The sequence below is a fragment of the Pleurodeles waltl genome, chromosome 6, assembly GCF_031143425.1.
Source record: "Pleurodeles waltl isolate 20211129_DDA chromosome 6, aPleWal1.hap1.20221129, whole genome shotgun sequence".
NCBI classification, from domain to species: domain Eukaryota; kingdom Metazoa; phylum Chordata; class Amphibia; order Caudata; family Salamandridae; genus Pleurodeles; species Pleurodeles waltl.
Genome location: NC_090445.1, coordinates 1,658,391,884 through 1,658,411,016, shown reverse-complemented (window position 1 = coordinate 1,658,411,016; position 19,133 = coordinate 1,658,391,884). Strand labels below are relative to the sequence as shown.

General features: G+C 44.9%; 1 protein-coding gene and 1 long non-coding RNA gene across 2 annotated transcripts in view; one reads left to right on the top strand and one right to left on the bottom strand.

Moving 5' to 3' along the window:
* Positions 1-19,133, bottom strand: part of LOC138301290 (uncharacterized) — a 554,538-nt gene that overhangs the window by 357,338 nt on the left and 178,067 nt on the right. The gene's annotated exons all lie outside the window — the stretch shown is intronic.
* The window catches only part of DIPK1B (divergent protein kinase domain 1B), a 268,213-nt gene that overhangs the window by 155,240 nt on the left and 93,840 nt on the right, over positions 1-19,133 (top strand). The gene's annotated exons all lie outside the window — the stretch shown is intronic.

Here is a 19,133-nt window from a genome sequence, read left to right as displayed (position 1 = left end):
TCCCAGCATTTGATTGTGTGGGTACACCTGCCAATGTATCAATGAGCTGATCCCCCTCTTCAGACACACAACCCTCCTCCCAGCATCTGAATATGTGGGTACCTCTCTGGAGGTTTCAGTGAGCTGGTACCCCTGTCCAGACACAGAAACCTCCTCCCAGCATTTGATTGTGTGGGTACCCCTGCCAATGTATCAATGAGCTGATCCCCCTCTTCAGACACACAACCCTCCTCCCAGCATCTGAATGTGTGAGTACCTTTCCCAGTGTTTCAATGATTGGGGACCCATTTCTAGACACACAACCCTCCTCCCAGCATCTGAATGTGTGGGAATTGCTCCCAGTGTTTCAACGAGTGGGTACCCCTCTCCAGACACAGAAACCTCATCACAGCATCTCCCAGTATTTCACTGAGTAAATACCCCTTTACACACACAGAACCCTCTTCCCAGTGTTACAGAGAAGTGAAAAGATTGGGAACTACTGCTCCAGAACATAAAATGTACTTTCCCTTTTTGATTCCCAGCTCACTTCTAGTTCACTGACTTGAAAAATCATGGACAGATGTCTGGAGAAGGCACTGTCATGGAAGACTTGAGCACCAGGTACTTTGTATCCTGAAGGTATAACATGCAGAAAAAGGCTATACTAATAGACAATTATCTCATGTAGAAATGTAACCTGTTATGTTAGGAACCTTTGCAATGCAAAACAACATCACAACCCTGGTTGTTAATAGTTCTTTAAAAAAACACTCTTCATGTTTAGAACAATTATCCTATGATGTAGATAGTAATGTAGAGCTTGGGTAATCTGTATTCCAAGTGCCATTGGATATTATCAGGGCCACTCAAATTATGCAACAGGGGAGCACCAAATTATGTGCCAGGGTTAACTAAATTATGTACAAGAAAAAGCAATTTATGCTGCATAATGTGGCACAATTTTTAATAGCACCACTTCATTATTTTGTCATTTTTACAGATGATAATGCAGTCTGGGCAAAGATTTCACCCCACTAGTACCAGTTTAACAACCAAATACATAAATAAGCAACTGAATGTTGACCGGTTAAACTTTGCAAATGGTCTTTGAACATGTGAGAACACATATCAGCTCGTTTTTAATAACTTTTGATCCCTTTGAGCTACAAAACTTTTTTGTGATTAAAATCCGCACATTATTCAGCAGATGTGGATTATGTGGCAAATGTGGCAAATCATTAAGTATGCAAAAAAAGCTGCAGCCACAGAATTGCATAATTCCAGTGACCCAGGAGATAGTTCACTTGTACTACGGCAGAAAGAATATCCTTCACATCTGTGATATAGCCACCTGTCAGCCATTTATGGTCCACACTGTTAGTTTGCAGTATGATAACACCTCATACGAAATGCATCCTCATGACACAGACCACGGTAACTTCCAGGTCTACCTTGGAAAATGGGGAACAGGCACTGGATTCCGTGTTTCTGCACCGGTTTTCATAAGTTCTCTGATTTCAGACAAGTTTCACCATTTTTGCTGGGCTTTTCCAAGTGAAATATGCGCAGAATATGGAATATTTGGAGCTTTTGGCATATTTTTTGTCAGCGAAATTTTTTATCACAATATTGTGTCAGAGAACCTTGCAATGTTTCAGTTTTCCTTACAAAGGACGCAAACTTTGAAAACAACATTTACATTCTTGGCTGAATAAATGATGCAAGTGAGTTAAAACCCTTCTTGTCCCTTGTGTCCACATGTCCAGCCTGAGACCTGGGCAGCAGCGGCTCCTCCATCAGGGTGGAGGAGTGTCGCCTTCTCGCCAGTAGCGGCAGCTGCAAACCTTTTACCAAACAACAATAATAAACTGTGTTTGTTGTCATTGTTTGGTAAAAGGGCAGGGCCATGGGGTGACAAGGAGTGAGGGGGAGTGATCAGCACTCCCCCTCGGAGCGCATGTGTGTTTGGCCAGCCATCTTGGGGCAGTAGGCTCTCTCCAGCCCGGCACTGTGTTGCTGGGCTGGAGACAGCAGGCACAGGCTCCCAGTCTGCCTGGCAGCGCCCTGGCTGGGCGCTCCCAGCCAATCCGGACGCTGCCTGCAAGGAAGAGAAGCAGGAGTAGAGCAGTGTGCAACATTGAGGTAAGTGTTTTTTTATTTAAATTTATTTATAATTTTATTTTAATATCCCCTCGTGCTGCGCCCCGCCCCTCCCGCTTACCGCAAGCCAATCCTGGACCTGGGCTATCTGAGACGGTGGCTTTTTACACGAGCGTTACTGTGGTTAACTCCAAACTCCTAAACAATGCAGGGAGTTTTAATTGATACCCCCACCCTCCTTTCACTTACTGGTAAGTTGTCCAGTGGTTCATGAGTCCAGACCATTTACTTTAAGGTTGAATTACGAATTACTTTGTGTTAGTATTTTTTGAATTCTTGGTCTTATTCTGTGTGGTACTTACAGGATGAACTAAATATTGACCCTTCACAGACAGCCATCAAAGCAAAGATACAGATGTCACTCCGCTTCTCGCCTACTACCTCAGCTATGTTTGCATCTGAGCCAAACTTTCAGCAGTTACCAGGCACAGTGCCACTTCTCATCCACGAAATCCGGCATTCCTGATTTACAGAATTGGGAACAGTTGGATTTTGCTGTTGTAAACGTGATTTGCTCACACAGACTATCCTCCAGTACAGTGCAGGGTCTGCTCCTTTAGCTGGGTTTGTTGGCATTCAAGGATGGGTTGGTCTGTAAAAATGGTGGAGGTCACCCACAAACTCTCATGTTTGTGGTTAGTCACAACTTTTGACAGGTAGTTTCCTACCCTGAAAACGTTTGTAGATTGACCCCTATCATGGACAGGAGGACGTTTGTGTTCTTAGTGGGAGAGTGGTGGAAACATCCAGCGCAGTTGATGTGGGGGCAGGGTAAGAAGCGTCCAAATTAGGAAAAATACTTTATTTATAAAGAAAAAAGTAGTAGCATGTTGCAAATGTAGTGAAAGCTCGAATTTGTGCAAGCGGAAATGCACATTTCTGTAGGTGTGATTGATTACATGCCTGGGAACATGCCTCCTTTGGTAATGAATGTATAGATGGTGTCTATCCTTCAATAATACTTTCATACCTTTTTGCCTTTAACCCTCTCTATGGTTTGGGGGAAATATCAGGATGACTCAAAAAAGTGTTTATAGTATGGACTTCAAAGCATCCATACATGAGCAAAGTCTGGTATCTACCACTTTACAGGACAGATAAAGCCTCCTAACCTCAACTAAGCTACAAACATCAGGCCACCTGTCTACCTGCTCCCGTCCAATGATATTCCAGCTCCACGTTCCACCCATCATATTGCATCTCAGGCCCCAGGTGTAAAAGAGTTCACAAGGCGGGAACTCAGCAAAGAATCAACAAGAAGCCCTTCCAGGGCCGGACTGGCCATAGCGGGCATCAGGCGTTTTCCCAGGAGCCTGGAAGGGTGTGGGCGGCTGTGGAGGCTGGTTTTGTTACTGGGAGCCCATTTTGCAGCGGTCTGCAATATCCGCCTCCAGTAACAAAAGCAGCAGTGCTTCACCCCTCCACCTAACACCACCACCCCTCCCCCGGGGCCTAGTCTAACAACATTTCCAGGGCTGCATTGGGTTCCCAGTCTGGCTCTGAGCGCTTCCAATGCTCTGTGACTTTCCTATTCCACCCTTAGTTTCTTCTGAATACTTCTTTGGGGGAAGATGATCGGGTGGCAAGTGTTTAGAGGAAGTGTTGCTTAATGGCTAAGAATTTCTAATGTGTGATTTAAAGGCTACGACCACCAAATAAATAAAAGGAAGTAACCTTGGAACCACTAGACCCAATGCTTGAAATGGAAAAATTAAAGTGCCGGTACTCTGTGCCAGAGTACCTGCTTATTTCCAAGAAGTGCAGGTATTCTCCAATTAAAAGTATTATGTTTTTCTTGAGATGTGCTGGTACTCTCCCTCTCAAAATAAAAAAGTGATGGTACTCAGTACCGAACGGTACTGGCCCACTTAAAGCACTGAGTATTCTAATTCAAAAGTTTCCAGCTGCCCAAATTGTGTGCCCCAAGTTTTAAGCATTATGTTGTCTTTTAAATACAAAGTGGTCCTATCTTTCTGCAGTTCCCCCATAATTCCCTCACTGGATGCATATACTGTTTTCTTTCATATTGCCCCTACCGCTCTTGCTTTCCACTTTCATCCCACGTCCACCCTTCTCATCCCTTGCTAGCCCTGTTTTCACAGCCCTTTTCTCCGCTCTCATTTCTCTTTTCCTTGCATGCAAATATTAAAGGGCCTGAATAAAGCAGCCTGTGGCCCTGGGTGAGGTGAAATCCTGAAGGTCTCAATCCACCTGCATGCGTGACTGCCTCCCCCACTTCAATTAAAACACACATTGGCAAAACGAATAGGTCTAGTGTTAGCTGTCAGCCTTTTAGCTTTGTCAATGCTTGTTCTGTTTTGTCATTGACATCCGCCCTCCAGGCCTTCACTAATACAATCAAAATATTGTCTATAAACAAAAATATTTTTACTCACAAAAAGCACTCATTGCCACAGTAATTCCTGGCACTGAAGGGAACTACTTTGCGGATGCTCTCCGTGTGCAAGAACACAATGCGATCACTCAGGGTGAAGTGTTAAAATGAGCTGACCCACGCCCACTGTAGTGGGCAAATGAAAAATGTGAATATCACAATAACAAAGCATCGAAAGGTCTTGGCTTATGCCGGACATAAAAATTTGCATTATACACATCCTCACTTCTATGTAGTGGCAAATGATGTTGTGGGTGCAGTGATGTGATCTTCGACCACCTTTCCATGTCTCAAGTCAATGTGCACTATACTATTTCACCCTCACTCCCTGATCTTCCTGTAGCATCCTCCACTTCACATTGTTTCCTTTCGTATCCGACCATCCAATCCACCCAGCAACCATCCGCGTGCCCTTCACTGTTTAACACATCACGACACAACACCACACTATACCAGTTGGGAGCACAACCTACATCAGCGGTTCCCAACCTTTTGACTTCTGCGGGCCCCCACTTTATCATTACTGGAACCCGGGGACCCCCACTGAATCATTATTGGAATCTGGGAACTCCCCACTGAGCCATTAGTAAAAGCTGGGGACCTAATCTGGTAATATTATTTAATTTTCTAAGCAGTCGCGGACCCCCTGAGGAGGATGCGCGGACCCCAGGATGGGAACCAATTACCTACATTATACCTGCAAATTTACTCCATATCCACGCCCATATGAGCCCACCTACTTTCAGTCGCGACCAGTCCCCTCACCAACACACCACCACTAAAACACAAGACACCAACCCCAACCTTTACTTACCCCGGGCTTCTGACCCCATGTTCACATCAACATATTTGTTGCATCGAGGACACTCTTACGAGGTCTCCTAGGTGATCAGATGTTGCTATGCCCTCCATGCAGATTCACTCTCTTATCGTGCTCTGCAGGGGATAGCGCTGCTATTGTGTCTCCAGCCTGACTGCTTGAAGAAAAGCCCATTGTTGTAAGTAACCTACATGTTTGAGTATCACGTCATTTCCAACACTTATTGTAAGGTTGCCATGGCACCATGGTCTTGCAACCTTGTGGATCATTGGAAACCATGTTCCTTTGGTTTTAGATGTGTGATCTCACCAAAAACTGCAAAACAAATCTGTCAGGCGTGTTTCACCTGAGCACTTCACATTGTTTCCTACCTCCCTGCTGGGTTTTGACTCATCTGTCTAAACTATATTTTTACCTGCCGTGTTTGAGTAAAGTAAAGTCCTACAATGCTGAAACAATCTGTTTATGGTCCCACTGATAATAATATAGTTTGCGTTTGTGAAGTGGTTCTACATTCAACTAACTACACTCTGAAGGACTCCAAATGTAAACTGAAGTGCTTTCAAAGGGCCCACTGTTTGCATGTGCAGTGATAATCCAGGTATTCCGAGGAATACAGGGCCTCCCATTACCTGTTTTAATGACAACAATATACAGAAATACAAACCACTCAAAAATACAACCCACAGAGCTACTATACTATAACATACCATAAAATTCCATACCACCCAACCGGCTCACTGTAAAGCAAGCTTCCCGCTGTTCCACCCATTTCAGAGCACACTATAGCCCAGAGATCATGACATCCACCCTCCTTCCAAGCATATTCATACTACCCCAGACAAAACTACACCACCTTAGATCTCACTATCACCTATGCCACTGTAAGTAGTCCTGTCATGACCTCACAAATCAACCACCTCAGTTCTACGCACATGGACCTAACACATACAATCATGCTGTCCAAATCTCACTCCTCCAAAATATAGTATCCCAGAATATAGACCCACGTATGAGGTGTAAACATTACAATATGCACAACATCACATTGCATCGAATTCCCACTGGTGCAGCAGTGCCCTCCCCAACAGAGACCTTTTCTGCAGGGGCGTAGGTTGGTCGCTATGATTGGGTTGGGGGGGTGAGCTTAAGATCTCGCAACAATCTGCTGGGACACCTTGTTAAAACACATTATATGAGAAGCAGGAGATGATGGGGCTTAAGGTGCAATGGAAAGAGACAGAAATGCAGACTGTTACTTAAAAAGCAGTATTTTTCAAACTAATCAACATTTTTAAGGCCTTCAAACAATAGAGGAGAGAGAGAGTGTGTGTTTTTGTCAATAAAGGCTGGTAACAATCACAGGTGAAATCCGACTGACACTTCACATTACCAGACTGAAAACATTTGTACTCAACTATTTAGTACAGAGAACATTTTTTAGGGGGTGTAGCACCCCAAACACCCCCTGGAGCTTCGCCCCTTATTTCCGGACTCATATGCTTAGCTGGTTTCACTTGCGTGTACGTTTACATACATGCACACATACAAAAGAGCATGCCTACCACACTTGCTAATTATAAAGCTCTGATCCACAACTCAACAACTAATTTTCTCATCTTCGATGGTTTCACTTTCCTGACATTACACAGAAGTAAAATGCCTGTAAGCACAACTTAAGCAATGGCCAACATAATAGCTCTCCACACCTGTGAACACAGACCTGGCACAGTATTAGGTAGATAGCTTCTTCTTGGACAGGTCTAGGTGCTTGGCCAGGCCACCTGCCCTTTGTTGGGCTTTAAACTGTCTTATGTAACAGAACACACTGAGTCTGAATTATTGATGCAGAATGAAATCAGTACCCCAAGCTACATACATGCAAAATAGACATGGAGGTTCATTGCATAGCCTTGAAGGGCAGTTCTTGGAAACGAAACACCAGAGACGATGAAAAACGGGAACGGGGTACAGCTGATAGAACATGGGGCTGAGTAGGACAACATCAGGCCAGGAACTTGGGACCTCAAATAATAGTCTGGAAACACCTACCAATCAAATGTAAGAACTTCAGGCCACCCGACTAGACTGTAACTCATAGCCGGGTCCTTACCTCCCGGACCAGCACGTTTAGCAGAAACACCACAGTGGAGTCGGTCGTTCCAGTCACCCACTAGACAGTGGTTAATTTTTAAGTAAAAACGTGCAGGTACTCAGAGCTTTCCTCTGAAACATGCGGCCACTGCATTTAAATGTGCGAGCACAGATTAATGAGGCAGGTAATCCTAAAGCCATCTCGGGCCTCTTTAATCCATTTACAACCACTCCCTGTCCCTTTAGCTCACTCTTTCAGCTTTCTCCCTTTGCACGTTTTTCCGTCTTTCTCTTCCTCCGTCTTTCCCATATGTGTCTTTTGCTCGCAGTAAATGCTTGAGGCAGAAAAATAAGTGCCAGCCCTTAAAAATAAGCGCCGGTGCCCCCCACCTGCAACTACCAGCTGAAATTAAGCACTGCCACCAGAACACCACAGGGCCTTCCAAACAAAGAGGACAATTAGACCTGAACTTGCATCATGCGAAGGACAGCAGACGTGTCAGGCAAAAGGATTTAAGACACACAGAGACAAACCACTGCCTCTTCACATTCAAAAGGGTGTTTGGGGGGAGCAGAAGGGGGGAGTGGAAGGTCTCACGGCTCTCCCCAGTCCTTACAGAACACTTCTGTAAGAGTAACCCACGCATGTCAATGTAGCTGAAGAAGAAAGACCCCTAATGGAGAACCCCCACTACATGAATCACAGCTGCGGGCTGATGCGGTGTAAAGCACCTAGAGGCCAATCAGTTGCCGAACGCTGCGCTATACAAATACTTAGGAACGTAACATTAACATAACCTTCTCGGGCCTGAGCCCTGTCCTTGAGGGCTGTACTCAATGCATTAACCCCCTCTATTCCCCCAAACTCCATCTTTCATCTGACGTCCTCAGTGACCCCTCCACACGTGGCCTTTCTCTCACACATACTCACATCCTATACCTTTCCCATCACCCCCTTCTCTTCTCTCCTGTGTTACTTCCCTCCTACCCCTCCAGTCGTCGCGCACTCCTGTCTCCCCTCCGCCTTCAGTGTATGAGAGGCGGCAGGATTTATTTATTTCCTGCACCCCTCTGCCCGTCGCTCTCTGCCTCTACCTTCCCTTCTCTATTACTTCTCCACAGGGCTCCTTCTCTCTTCCCTCCCATCATGTCCCTTCCCTCCTCCCCGTACCCTCTCTCGCACGCGCCCCTCCATCTCACATCCTCGGCAACATTCTCCTCCTCTGCGCGTATTTTCTCTAGTTCCCTCCCCTGTCACCCCCACACATACCCTCCTCTTTCAAATACTTCACCCTCTGATTCTTTTCACCCGCGTCTGCTCTTCCTTCTCGCTAATCCTCCTCCTTTCACCCCAGCCTGTAATGTTCCCTCCCTCACCACCCACACTCTCCTAACATCTCCCATTCACTTGTGTTCCTCATCAGCCCTTACTCCGCGGCCTTCCCTCCCCTTCCTTTCTCTTCTCAACGCTCCTCGTTTCCCCATCTCCAAGTCTCTCCCATTTACCCCCTGCCTCGCCCTCCATCTCCGCTTCTCTCCATGCCCTCCATCTCCTGCACCCCCTTCCCCATCCTCTTGCCTCCGATGACGCACGCCCCTTTCATCCCTCACAATACTTTAATGTCGGTGCTTTTATTTCTGCTCTTTGGGCTGCATTACTTAATTTGAAGTGGCGGCTGAAGTGATGAGAAAGTCCCCCCCGTTAGTCCTCGGTATCAATGCGCCGAAGAAAAAGAAGAGCCAGCGCGAGGCAGAGGCCGCCTGTCAGCCCCCCTCTCGGACGAAGGATGCGGGGAGCACAGATGTTTGACGGAGGCATGATAGCCATTCGCGCCCGGTGGCAAAAACACCTCATGGGGGCACTTGTGGTGCGTAAGCCGAACTGCGTCAACAACTCGCCCCTGGGTCGCCCTAAATATGCCCCCTCCCGGAAGGAGAGCTTCAGCGAGCCCTCTCCCATCACAGCTGCCAGCTCCAATACTGAATTCTGAAGGATTCTGAAAACTAGGCTTTTCAACAAGGCACCTCGCAGAAGGTGCAGTTCACTGTTCCTTTGGCGTCTGGATACCCTCCTGAGTGATTAGCGTGCCTTTCAAATCCGGTAACATAACATAAACATAGCATAACACAGAGTAAGGCCAGTAATTAGTTTTCAGACCCGAGTCCTAATCGGCCGCACATGCCCTCAACCAGCAGCTGGGCCCAATTTAAGCTACTAACACATGCAGTGCTTAATTTGTAAATAAAAACCTGCGGTGCCCAAAGCTCTGCTCTGAAACAGGGCTGCTGCAATTAAATGTGTGAACACAGAATATTGAGGCAGCCCTATCCCGAAACCAACTCGGGCCTCCGCTGCCCCTTCACCTCACTCTTGCAGCTTTCTGATTTCTCCCTTTGTGACGCTTTTCTGTCCTTCTCTTCCTCTGTCTTTTTCATATGTTTTGCTCGCAGTTAATGCTTGATGCAGAAAAATAAGTATCCGCCCCCAAAAATAAGTGCCGGCGCCCCCACCACCAAACACCTGCTCCAATTAAGCACTGAACACACGCCTTCAAAGCAGTCAGTAGCATAGCCTCTATTTACTTCAGGAGTACCTTCCCCTGCCACACTCCAAGCTGAGCTGTGGGGTTGGCAGCATTCACCTATTCACAACCCTAAACTCCATCCCCTACCCTGTTGAACACATTTTTGCTAATCTTGCTTGCCTTACTTACACGCCATAGTTCTTGAGGTTAGGAGTACCCACTTCTTGACAACTTTTAGTACCTTCATTACAAGTTCCCTGTTGGCTTCATGGGGACACACTGGAGCCAGAATGAAAGATTCCAGCCAGTATCTACCTCGATTTTACAGACATCATAAGCTAAACTCCCTGGAATGGGGTAAATCCTGCTGGACCTAGAACTACTGGGTCATTTAATACTATTGCATTTTACTGTCCATTTATATACTGCTTACAACTCCTCATGATGCTGTGTTGAAGCATTTTACACCACACAACATGCTTCTTCGGAACCCAGGTTTAGTGGTTAGTCCAGTGCTCTTGGTTATTGTTGGCTACTGGGATTAGTCTTCTGTGCGCAAGGAAACCATTCCATGCGTTGACTCCAGTTTCTTTGAAGTAGGTTAAAGGAATAGGAGTTAGGTGTGATCTTTATGGAGGAAAGTGGGACATGGGAATTCATGATGATGCTTGGTGGGTTTAATGGATGAGCTAGAGGAGATTGGGTTGCATTAGGTTGCAGGGAAATCACTTTCCAAAAAAACAATGGCAAAGCCAATAGGTCTGGCCTACGAAAGAGCTATTGACTTTGCTAATGTGTTTTAGCCGTGTTGTATACCAGCGTGGCTGCTGTTCTGCATGGCTAAATGGGAGTGGCAAAGAGTGGAGTAGAGAGACATTGAGTTGAGTTGCATAGAGTGGACGAGTGCTATAAAGCGGAGGGGCCTATAGTGGAGGGCGTACAGTGTTGTACAGTAGAATGGCATAGAGTGGAGTAAAGTGGCACAGAATTAAGTAGAGGGTTCTAGAGTGGAGTGCTGTAGAATGGAGTGCCAAAGAGTGGAATGTTGTAGAGTGTCGTAGAGTGGAGTGTTGTAGAGTGGAGGGTCATAGAGAGGATGGTTGTTGAGTGAGAGACAGAGTGTCATAGAGTGGAGTAGAGTTGGGTGACAGAGTGGAGTGGTTGGGAGCAGCGTGTTGTAGAGTGGAGTGTCAGAGTGGAGGGGCATAGTGTTGTGGAGTAGAGTATCATAGAACTGAGTGGTGTAGAGTGGAGTGAAGTATAGTGTCCTTTAGTGGAGTGTTATAGAGTGAAGTGGAGTGTCATAGAGTGGAGTGTCATTGAGTGGAGTAGGGTAAAGTGGCGTTCAGTGGAGTGGAGTGAAGCATCATAGAATAGATTAGAGGGGCATGAGTGGAGTAAAGTCATGCAGAGTAGAATGGTGAAAAAGTGTTGTAGTGTGGTGTAGTGTGGAGTGGCATAGAGTGGAGGGTGGCAGAGTGGAGGCTCACAGACTGGAGGGGTATAGATTGTGAGGAGTGTAGAGTAGAGGGGCATAGAGTAGAGTAAAATGTTGCAGAGTAAAGGGGCATAAAGTGGAGTACATGTTGTAGAGTGGAGAAGAATTTTGTAGCGTGGTGTGTCATAGAGTGAAATTTCAGTGTAGTGGAGTGGAGAGGCATAGAGTGGGATAGAGTGGCATGGAGTGGCGCAGAGTGGCGTGTCGTAGAGCAAAGGGTGATAGGCTGGAGGGGCATAGAGTGGAGTAAACTGTTGGGAAGACCAAGCCTGGCATTTGACTTCTGTCTTTTGAATTCAAGCAATTGTGACAAGATAAGCACAGCATTTAAAGGCCTGTTTACAGAAAGCAATCATTTATGGAAGAATACCGTAAACACGCTATGCTCTACAGAAGGGACAGAGACATGCTGGACAGCCTAAAACAAATAAACACAGCAAACAGAAAAAAAACAAATGTGAGTTGAAACTGCAAACCCAGTGGTAAACAATGGGCAAAATGTATTCTTAGGTCAGCTTTCAGAATGTCCCAAAGAAGTTTTTAGCAACCAGACAGCTGCCCTCTGTGCTAGGCTTCGACCTAAGAAGGAAAGTTTTTTGATCTTTGAAATGAGTTGGGGGCAGTTGGCTGAAATACATTAATAGAGATTTAGGCAAATACGTTTATGACATAGAGAGAGTTGTGTTCAGAGAGAAGAGAGGATGAAAAGCAAAGAGAAAGGCATTTGAAAAGAGAAATGAGAGGTGACAATCAGAAATTTAAAGTAAAGATCAGTTTTTCATGCCAGAGTTTAGGAATATAGAGGGCTTTTTATGAGGTTGCACACAATTTGAGTATAAATAAATGTAAAAAGAAATAGCATTATTTGCATAGGGAGACAGTGCTATGCTACTTTAATAAGCACTAGAGTAAGGTGAAAGCGCTGTGCATTCCTACGTTACCATTAAATCACTGTTTCAGGAAGAGGAGCTGATCCGCTCGGGTGATGGAAGCATAAAATAATGGTTGAATGCACACACTGAAAGGAGGTTCTGCAGATGCTAGAACAGATGTGGAATGATGGCCATCCTCAAGTGAGGCTCACTGCATTAATCATAAAGCCCCCCTAAAGGACTCAATAAAGCCCTTGTTAGCACGGGGCTGTTAATCGGACTTCTTGAGTCATGGAGATGGAAGGGGTGAGGGGTGGAACTATTTGTGCAAGGTGAAAGAGACCCTGCCTTTCATATTTCTTGACCACACTTTCAGTTGGACAGGTGACCGAGAAATGCCAACACCTCACACCTCTTTCTGCCTGCTGTAAGTGTCATTAGTGCACAAATGTTGTGTCTAGAGAGCAGCCTGGTAAGGACATCTGAAAGGAGAACCAACCTATACCTGTTCTGCAGCACATCTACACAGGTTTTCCTGTTTCCAGGGATAATAAGGCTCTGATTTACTATGGACTCTGAGCAGGTGGTAAATGGGGAGGCGATATAGCGAGTTGCTGCAGCTGTAGCAGTGCCCTGGGTAGGGAAGACTTCTGCGCTGCATAGTGGGGGGCATATTCTCCCCTTCAACTCAGAATAGTGATGAGGTGTGAAACAACCGGAGTTGACCACTGTTAGACACAGAGCCACATTTGTTTTACTGGGTGCCTTTTAGCACATGGTAAACTCTCCTCAAATATACCTCGAAACCTTCCTCTGATGGAAGCCTGAAAACATAACCTGCTATTCCCTTGCCACTGGTACACTTCACGCAATGTCTGGGGTTGACCATTTATCAGCCATTGACTCCCAGAATTCACTCGGCCAGTGTGGATTCTTGCATCACCATCCAGTTCAATGGGTCTTAGTTTTACCCACCCGCTGTCCCTCATCAAAATCCAGCCTCCATCAGTACACCACACGTCATGTATCTTCTGAACAGAAGATCAGCCAGGGGACGACACTAAATTCACAGCCTCATTGCTGACTACACAATTTACTGCATCTTCCACACAGAAAACTGATTCGAACACCAACCTAAGAGTGTTACTAGACACCTCATCTCAAAGTTACACTACATTTTTTAAGTCCTGGGCTATCTTTGTTACAACAATTGCTTATCAGGGATGTTTTGTGAATTAATGGAAAGCGAAAACTGAGAAACCACTGTGGTGGAAACCAAATCATGGAAAATCAATTTTAAGGAAATCCCCAAAAACTAAAATGAAAGGAAACATTTTAAAGGAATGATACTGCTAAGGAAAATCCCAAATTACATTAAAATGGGTGGAGTTTAGGAATACTGTGAGGTCTTTGGCTCCAGGGATGGGTAATGTTTAGGGTGATGAGGGTTTTTTGGGGTCAGGAATAATTGAGGTTTAGGCATAGAAAGGGGTTTTCAGGGTTCAGAGATGGGTGGAGTGTAGGGTTGGTGATGGGCTTTTAGTGGTCACGGATGAGTGGTGTTTAGGTGTGTGAGGTGTTTTTAGGCTTCATGGATTGGCGGGGTGTTAGGGTTCATAGATAGGGGAATTTAGGTATTGGGGTTTTTAAGGTTCAGGTATGGGTAGTTGGTGGGTTGGTGAAGATTTGTGGGGGTTCAGGATGGGATGTAGTTTAGGGCGGTGAGGGGTTTTAAGGCTTTAGGAATTGGTGGTGTTTAGATGTAGAAATGGGTTCTTGGAGTTCAGGGATGAGTAGTTTAGGGTGCTGAGGAGGTCTTATAGGTCATGGATAGCTGGTGTTTAAGGTGGTGAGGGTTTTTTAGGGTTCAGGGATGTGTGGAGTGTGGGTGTGCTGAGATGTTTTAAGGGTATGTAATGGGTGGGGTTTAGGCGTAGAAAGGGGTTTTTAGGGTTCAGCAGTGGTTGGAGTTAGGGATAGTGAGCAATTTTATCTTTTAGGGATGGTGGAATTTTGGGATAGAATTGGCTTTTAGACTTCAGGGGTGGGTGTAGCTTAAGTATGGTGAGGCATTTTAGGGGGTAGGAACTGATGGTGTTTAGGGATTGTGAGGGGTCAGCAATGGATGTTGTTAATGGGTGGTGATGGGTCAGCGAATTAAAAGCATCCAAAGTGATATTTTGAAGGCGTCAAAGATATAAATATGAAATATTGTCCCTGAAGTAAATCACTGAAATAAATATGTCAGAGAAAACTGTTTCTGAAAGTAACCATTGCATTCACGATTAAAAACTAAGCACTTAAAAGACAATTTCGACCAAAAAGACATTGTGTGAATTGGTTTCTACGAAAAGGTAAGTGCCATTCATTCTGAACATTTCCATTAAGCAGTTTAGATGGAATGGTTTCTCAGTAATGTATTCCTTGAAATCTTTTTTCTACTAAATCACATACAACCTGCTTATCAGATGTGGTAGTCAAGTTGGTTCAATCAGTGAAGGGTACTATTGTTATCAACACTGGAAGGTTAAAGAACTGAGTTACCCTTGCCAGGATGTACATATGTAACCTGCAGCTTACACACCAGTCTTCTAGAGTAGGTGCTCCACCCACTAAATCAGGGGTGTCCAACGTGGGTGCAGCAAGTCTCGATCCATGCCATGCTTTCAGCCTAACCATTGAACATGCAAATTAGTTCTTCAACATCACAATGTATGTAAAAGTTTCTTACCTGATTATCCTAAAAGAAAATGTTGGCCAACTATACCAGGGCTGTCAGTTTGATGGTTGGATTAAAAAAGGAGTTTTTACTGTTACTTCTTTAGGGTATAATCAGTGCCTGTTATGCAATATTTTTTGTGTGTGTTGACTCTGTCAGGAAATTGGAAGAAAGAAGTCCGAAGAAAGCAGCAGAGAAAGAGTAAACAAGAAGCTAAGACCATGATCCTCGGTAGGCCAGACACTTACGTCAGACCCCTGTGCCCCTTATTAATTCCATTTTATGGCAATCAGATTTTGAGGGGCTCCAAGTCCAGACAGTTCATGTCGATGAAAGATACTTTCTTCCTGGTCCCTGAGGCTAGAACAGCAGCTGCAGGTTTAGTTATCTCTTGCCCACTATTGAATTATATATTTTTCTCTCTGTCTCACAGCGCCATGAGACCTTTAAGGGTGAGTAGTGCCTCTACAAATTCTGATTGACTGATTTATCGAAAGTGAAGTCTGCTTAAGAGGATTTCGGTCTTGAAGTTATAAAGAAAGTCTGGCCTGAGTTTGCACCAAGCATCCAAACTGTTCTCCAGATCACTGGCTCCAGGTTAATTCTAGGCTGCTGGCCAGCGCAGTGCCCTTAAATGGGTCTTGTCAGGATTAGATTTCTGCAACCCCTTCTATGCTAACCTTCCCACAACAGACATAAGGAAATACCTCATGTTATAATGGAAGACATAAATGCTAAACGTACACAAATGGAGGCGGAAAAAATCTCTGGTATGCCAATTTCACTATGCCCAATGGGTCCCACAATTCTCAGCGCATGGGGCAGTGCTGGACAGTCACACACCTATATTATTAAACCGTAGGAATATTTCCCTGCATGCGCCCATTGCTTAACCCAACTTGGGGCCACATGTAGTAAGGATTTTACCGGTAGCAAACACTCTCATTTGGCTTTTCCTTATAGGCTAATCATATAATAGGATTCAGGGGAATAAAAGTTTGCTGAAGAGCAGGCAGTTGTCCTTGTGGCCACTGCCAGGTCTTAAACTAGCAAACAAACATTTGCAATGCAATGGGTCTGGTGTTTGCTCAAGTTAGAGCTATTACAACTGTAAATTCCTAACTGGACTTTTCTTGCCACTTCAATTGAAAATGAAAAGTAGAACAGTTGACAAAAGTGATCCGATTCAAAGTGCTATGGCTGCCATGAGCGTGAAGGAGAGACACAAAAAGAAAAAGAAGTTTGCGCGCAGTCAAACGTATCGGCAAACGTGCAATTATCCATGAAACAGGGGCAGTCTGCAAGGCGGTAATGAAAGAGCCCCAAAGAGGGACAAACGTAAAGCATTTACCAATGATGATAAAGGATTTTTGAAAGGCAAGCCCACAAACGAGTGAAAGTGATTGGCGTGCGGTGCATGTGGTTAAAAGCCCATAATTCTTACAACAGGCCAAAGCGCTTGCGCTCTCGACCTAAAAATAGTACATTTTAACTTGGTCCCAATTCCTTGAAGGAAAACAACTGTATTTGAAATCGTTGTTTAAAAAAAAAAAGCAGTCACAGACATGGTGGTCTGCTGACCCCAGCAGGCTACCATCCCTATGATGACCTCCTGTCGTATATGTCCCAGGCCTCAGGACCTGCCTTATTAACCCGCATACTAGTAAATAGGTTGGTTCTTAAAATTCTTTACTGGTCGGAAATTGCAGCCAGCATTATGCGATCAGTAAATGGTACATTACTGTACTATTCATAGAAAGTGGGAAAGTACAAAAACAGGAGAACAAGGAGTTTTCCCATTCATGAGGTTACCCTTTGGAGGAAACAAGCAGCTACCCTAATCCTCGTCCTCTCTGTCATACTAACCAAAAATGTTATTCTGGCCCTAATCATAACACTAAACCTCACCTATCCCTTCCCCTAAATCTAACCAAACCCTACCCTCTATCCTAATCCTACCGCTTAACCTAATCGTTACACTTGTCCTTGTATTATCTGGGTGTGGTGTTATTCTCAGAACTACTTTCCATGTAGTGCCTCGAATTTAGTCCTAGGTCAGTGTAGTGGAAACTGATGCTTTTATTGCCCAGTTTTGATGGTACTCAATTTACTGACCTTCCATCTCGATCCCAATAAATGCTTTCATCTTAAGCCCGCCCCAAAAATCCAGGACTTATTTGGGTTAGTACCTGCACCAATTTTTCCCAATTGAAGCGCTGCGTCCATGTGTAGACTAATCAACATTTTCTGGCAAAGGGTGTTAAACCTGTTTCATATCTCTACGATTTAATCACTTCTCACCATAGAAAGTAATAATAGAATTTGGAAAGCAGGTCATTATACATCCTAAACCAGATACTTTAGGGTGTCCCCGTTTCTCTTGGAGATTGGAGAGGGCGCTGGTCGTGATGGTTTTGTAAATGATGCAGCTGGGTGTGAAGATTGTGCAGAATGGAAAGAGGAGCCAATGGAGTTCCATCAAGATGGGGGTGATTTAACCATATTTCCTCAGTCCCTGGTTTGGAGGTGCTGCAATATGTTGGATGCCTTTAAGGGGTGCCAGTGTGGAGTCTTGGAGGCCCTGGACTAGGATGTTATCACTTTCTAGATGCAAGAGTAAAAAGGCTTGAACAGAAGCTATGAAGTCCCTTTCTGGAATAAACAGTTTTACTTTCTTTCTTCTTTAGAAGAGAGATCTGGCACCAGAGCGCCTTTGTGTTTTTTGCCAGTGTGTTCCCTGAGAGTGTGTGGTGGTTGTTCGAGGTGATTCCAAGTGCCTGGGCATTCAGTGAAAGGTGAGGTTCGAAGCCTTCAAGGTTCGTTATTGAGCCAGGTTTGTACTGTTTCTTGTTTCTGTGTATTGTCTTGCAAATAACAGGAAATCTCTGGTGACTGGACTGAGCTTCAGATAGGCCCTGGATAACCAGATCTGAATGATGTGCAGGCAGCGTTTGAGAGGTTGAATGTCTGATGCAGACAAGACTTTCAATCGTGAATCTAAAATTTGTTATCTCTGAGAAGAGTACCAAGCGGCTCTCCATAGAGGTTTACGAGACAGCAGACAGTATGGAATTTTGGGGGACTCCACAGGTGATAGGGGTTTTTGGGTACCTGGAGGTGCCTGAGTGAACACACTGGTGTCAGTGGGACGGGTAGGAGAAGAACCAGGGAAGCGCATTGCCAGTCAGTCCCATTCAAGACTCCAGGCAGCATATGAAGGTGGAATGATAAACTGTTGAAGGCAATATCGGGCGGCAGTGTCATCTTCATCTGTGGTCAAGAGGACATCATTTACAATGTATAAGGTCTCCTTGCTACAGCATGATCTGAAGCAAGACTGGCAGTCATGTAGCTGATGGCTAGCACTGATGTGATCTTGGAGTTTGAAATAATAGCTTTTCCAATGATCTGTCTGATAAATTGTAGGTGAGTGATGGGCCGGTAGTTGTTAGGTCATCAGGCTCTAGTTGGGGTTTCTATAGGAGTGGGAGGATCAGGCATGTCTTGAGAGATACAGGGAAGATGCCTTGAGTGAGGGAGGCATGGACAATGGTGAGCAAGGGTGATAAAGCTCCCACAGGGAGCTTTGAGGGAAGAAAAGGGTAAGACATAATTTTCATAAAATGTGGATTTAAGGGATTTGGTTATGTTGGCGAGATCTGTGAGAGATTGGGCTTTGAGAATGAATACTGTAGGATTCTACTGCACGGGGTGGGTGTAAGAGATGAAGTAGGCTTGGGGCTGTTGTTATACTGTTGGATCTTCTGTATGTTTTCACTGAATAAGAGGTGGCTAGCATTGCACTTTTCTGTGGATTGAGAAATAGATGTGTCTGACAGGGGGCTGCTGCCGTGAATGATTGTCTTGAAAAACATTCTGCTTCTATTGGTTGCTTAATTTATGTTGTTGGTATAGAAACATTGCTTTGGCTGACGTGATGAGCTGTCGTTTGTTGCGCATAGGGACTGTGGCGTCATGAGATAATCAGGAGTTCTGTTTTTCATACACTTTCTTTCCAGTCTGTGATAAGTGATGAGGTATGTGACATCTGCTGCATGGATTACTGCA